Here is a 5,465-nt window from a genome sequence, read left to right on the forward strand (position 1 = left end):
TTTTTTTTAGTTTCAAGTATACAGTACATTGGTTAGACATTTATATAGTTTATAAAATGATCCCCTAATTGCTCTTTCTTTCCTCTGGCTCTCTACCTAGCCAATACATTAATGCTAACTGCATTCCCTATGTCGTGCTCCCCATCCCCATGACCATCCATCAACTACTAATTTGGACTTCTTTAACCCTTCACCTCATTCTCCCAGCCCCCCAACCCTCCTTCCCTCTGTCACCAGATTGTCCTCTGTATTTGTGAGTCTGGTTTTGATGAGTTTGTTCTTTTTGTTTCCTAGATTCCTCACAAAAGTGAAATCATATGGTATTTATCTTTCTCTGTATGACTTCTCACTCAGCATAATAACCTCTAGGTCCATCCATGTCATTGCAAATGGTAGGATTTCATTTCGTAATCTGTTTCTTCATCTAGTAAGATAAGGGACTGGATATAGGTTTCTACACTTACTTTCAGTTCTGAGACTCTGTGATCATTCCATTTCAGCAAGCAGGGCTCTCTTTGGAAACAACCTGCTCATGTGTCCCAGCCTGAACCTCAGCAATATTCATACCAGCTCAACGGGCTGGGTGGCAACAATTGCCTGTTTAGAAACATCTGGGCAATGGTAACAGCCATCTGTCTTGTCCTCTGCAATCTATGAATAAAGAATTAAATAAAGCAAAAGCACGGTAAGTGTGCCCTATTTTTATAGCATGATGTAATAGAATGAATTAAAAATTAGTTTAAGTTTTATGAGATTTGGGCTTGTATCTTCCTCTATTGTTGATTCTAGGACAAGCTTTTTCGCTTCTTTAGGCTTCCATTTAACAACCGCCTATTAAATAATGGGAAGATAACTCCCAAGCACTGTCTAGAGAATTTAAAATGTTCTTGAAATTCTATATTGACTGTTTCACTACAATGGTTAATAAAACAAGTATTTTATTTCAAATAAAAGCAGCCTTCTAATCTATGCTGGAGAATGAAAAAAAAAGTGAATTTTCAGGTTCAATTCACATCTGTCATCTATTAAACGCTCATTTCATGTTATATGTTTTGCTACAGATGACTTAGTATTTTTGTGAAAATTGCCAACTACTTTTTGTTACAAATGTAGAGATCACTACCGTGGCCCAAATTTATGGGAATTTACTGTTCAGGTGGCACTCTTGCATTCACGCAGTCATTGTTTACCTTTTATTGGTCACTCACTCTGAGACAAATCCTCTAGCAAGCTATTTCTAGGCAAGTGAGCTTTTCGTTCTTCCTCTAATCATTCCTAGTTGCTCAGAGATCCTGACAGGGGCAGGAGCTAGATGGTCATACCAACCCCCTCCAGTGCCCTGCCTCCACTCATTTTAGACATCAGGAGTAAGGGGAATTTCTGAGTGCTAACTATGTAGTAGTTACCCCTCTATTCACAATAACTAGCCAGAAGAAAATGGAAGGCCTTAGTTAGGGAAATATTTTTTTAATCTTCTCAACCTACTATCTACTGAAATTTAAATTTCATCATGAAAAAGACATTTAAAAGCACTGGTTTCTGCTCCTCACATCTTGATAATGGATTAGGCACTTTTTAAAAAAATATGAGTTCTGGTTCAAGGTCTTGAAAAAAATTACTGAATCTCCTGGGCCTCGATTTCTCCATATTAAATTACAGAGGTGGTATATACCCGGGCTAAAATCCTCTGAATTCTAAGTACTATGACTATATGAAGTAAATAGGTATTTTATGAAGAAAGAAATATCCTGGATTGAAAGAAAAATCTTGCCATCCATCAAATAAAATGATTGAGGAAAATGCACTCTCTCAAAGAAACATAATTTTCACTTTCCTTCAGCACTTCTTGTCAGAACTTGATCATCTACTGTTCTCTGTCTCTTGTAGGAGTTTTTTTCTCCCCTAAGCTCTCCAAAGGGCAGGGACCATATCTTGAACACTTTAAACTCCATTATAATACTGCATATTAAATGCAATAATATTTACCATTATGAATAAATGAATCTTGCTAATGTTTCATATACTTGCAGAGAAGAATATCGAGTGGGCAATTGGTGAAAGTGATTTGATAGCGATGACTCTTAAAATAAGGATAAACTCAGGCACAGAATTAAGAAAGAGAACATGAGGCAGAAGACATTGCCTGTGAGTACTCTTGGCTCAGAGATCTCAATCTTAGCATTCCATTAAGAGTTTTGTAACATTTACTCTGAACTAAATGCCTCTATAACAAAACAGGGGAAATTGTGAAGCAGAAGGAAATTTGGGGAACAACATTGAGAAAAACAGCTGCCAAGCATTAAGGATTTTAATCCAGTCCCCAGTACAGTTTAATAATATGTGCCAAATGGGTATTCAAAAAATAGTCATAATAACAATAAATGATGATGATCATGAGTACTTTAGAGGGTACAGTGGAAGAATTGGGCCTTAATGCTTTCTGTACTGTTTTTAGCTCCATCTCTAACTTGTTTCATCTCTTAGGGCTAATGACGTGGCCATCTGTGCTTCTAGTTTCCCCATCTGCAAAACAGAGATCATATCATTTCCTACAGAAAGTCTGTGGGCTGTGCTTTAATAGCCTCCAGTGAAACATTATATATAAATACAAAGCAGGCAATGAGAAGCCAAATGCCACCAAGGGAATAAACTTTAAGGCAGAGAGTATAAGAAATTAAAAATAATTAAGATCTTCTATATAATATCCTAATGACTTGAAACAGTTAATGGAAAGGTACTTATATTGCATTCACTTTAGATATTTCCAAGTAGATGTGAACATAAATTAATAAACAAATAAATAAATAAATTCCAGAATAGTTTAATTCATTAAACTCAACATTTTAATTGTATTTATCTAAAATATTATGAGTTCTAAATTAATTTGTAAAGCAAACTAGCATTATTTAAATTAAACTTACTCTTAAAAGTATTAATAATCCTTAAAAGTGCTTTAATACACACAAAAAAAGAGGAAATATTTCTTCTTGGTTATTGAGAGGATATAGGGAAAAAATAGAATTCATAACAGCCTGCAATTGCTCAATTCATACAACCAAACCAAAGGAATTATATGAATAAATTGGCATCATTTGAGCATATCAGCAAAAAGCCACTGGTTGCTCTGACCCTGAAAGCCTAAATTGCCTTGTTTTCTCAATTCCCTTTAGTTATGCATATGGTTTCTTATTTTTTCTATTGCTTAGTCTATGTGTTTCAAAATTCAGAAGCTTTTTAAAGTTAACGTGTATTTTTTCTATACACATAGATTGTTTTAGAATATAACAAAAGGGCTTGAAACAAAATAAAGAAACAAAAACAGTCTCAGAGACAATGATCCGCAATAATTGTAGCTGTCTCTTCAGGCATTCACACATCTCCACATTTCTAAATAACATGTGTATTCTGCTCTTTTATTATCTATTTTAAATATAATTAGATTGCAGCCTTTTATGGTAGATGAGGCTATTGCTCTCTTGCACAATCATCCCTCTACTTCTCCTCCTCTACCTTCCTCCTCCTCTACCTTCCTCCTCCTCTACAATGTCATTACAATTTTTGTTTAAATCAACATTCCATGTTTACATTAATACACCCATACAAACATTACTCACCCTAAAAAATTATAATCTTATCTTTTCTTTCTTACCTTTCACTTCTCCTAAAGTTAATAATTGCCTTATTGTTTCTTTCATTTAGTTTTCCCTGTACCCACTGGCAACTCTTCCCACATCTCCTAAAGGCATCTCTGCACAGATCAAGTAATCTACCAGTTACACTCTTTTCATGAAGACATCCCTCCTAAATGAATTCCTAGCTCCTCTGTGGACTGGCTGCTCTTTAGCCCTACTGCACATCATCCTGGGATTTCCTTCTACTCTTATCCTAGAAATTCCCTTGGCCTATATCCAGAATGAGTTCCCTGTTTCTTGGACTTCACATCTTCCTCGTTCATAGTTTACACTCTTATTTTGTTAGAGCACAACATCCAGTAGCTTCTTCGGATTAAAAAGACAATATAATGGTAGAAGAAAGGACAGCCTTCATACATATAAGTCACACTGCTCCAGTATGGACTGTTGACCTCTACACCTGGTACAACTATTATCCTAAGATTGCCCTTCATCATGATACTGAGATTTCCTCTGCCGCTCTCCTGCATCATATGCCCTGTGTCCACTCCTAGACTTCCTCTTCTTTTTGTACTAGTGAATATTCTCTGGTAACTTTTAGGAAGAGTATATGAGAGGTGAGTTTTTGAGACTTTTATTTTTGAAAATATCTTTATTCTGCCTTCACATTTAACTAATAGTTTGGCTGGGTATAGAATTCTAGATTGGAAATAATATTTCTTCATGTTGAAGGCATTGTTTTATTATCTAATAGCTTCTAGTGTTGTTGAGAAGAGCCATTCTGATTCCTCATCCTTAGTACGTGACCTGTTTTTTCTCTCTGAGATTTTTCTCTTCATCTCTGGTGTTTTGAAATTTTGTAGTGATATAAGCCTATTTTCATCCCATTTGTTGATACTCAATGGTCTTTTCAATATGAAAACTTTCCTCTTCAGTTCTAGAACATTCTTTTTAATTATGTCATCAATGGTTCCCTTCTCTCCATTTTGCCTTTTCCCTCTTTCTGGAATTTCTATTTTTTGGATCTTAGACCTCCCAAACTCCTCCTCTAATTTTTTTTTTGTTTTCTCTCTGTCTCTCTGTCTCTCTGTCTCTCTGTCTCTCTCTCTCTGTCTCTGTCTCTCTCTCTCTCTCTCTGTCTCTCTCTCTGTCTCTCTGTCTGTCTGTCTGTCTGTCTGTCTCTCTCTCTCTCTCTCTCTTTCATAAACAGGAGCACTTTTCTATGTGTTCTTTGCAAATAATAAACTCATGTGTCAGTGAGGGGACCCTCAGCAGAAAAGCACAAAAATCTGACTCAAACTGGCACACACACAGGGAAATTTATTATTTCACATAACTGAAAGTTCATAGGTGTGGGTGTATGATTTAGCACCTCAGTAACATCATCAAAAACATGTCACCTTATGTCTCTACTCTGCTGTCCTCTTTACTACCCTCATTCCAATGCTGGTTCCCTTCATGGTTGCCATGCTTCACTGTAGACTCTGAACTTAGTAGGGGTACTTAACCCATGAACACTTCCTCTCTTGTTCCTTAACTATAGCCCAGGCATATCCTATCACTCTCTGGTCACTGTCAGATATGAAAAAGTCTAGTACAGTTTGAAGCTTCACTATGATTCCTAATAATGTTCTTCCTTTCTCCCAACTCAGGCTTGACTTGTGGCCCAAGGAACTGACCACAGGAAGAACAAGCACCATTTCCATCTATACATCACCATTTCCTCTTCTAGGTCTTCCTATTGCCTCCATGAGAGTTGGGAGAAAAGATAGGAGAAAAGAGGAAATATTTTCTATTTGACTGGTGCAGCCATTGTCCTCTCATTGGGATCTC

Source organism: Pteropus vampyrus, unplaced genomic scaffold, assembly GCF_000151845.1.
Source record: "Pteropus vampyrus isolate Shadow unplaced genomic scaffold, Pvam_2.0 Scaffold19, whole genome shotgun sequence".
Taxonomy (NCBI): Eukaryota; Metazoa; Chordata; class Mammalia; order Chiroptera; family Pteropodidae; genus Pteropus; species Pteropus vampyrus.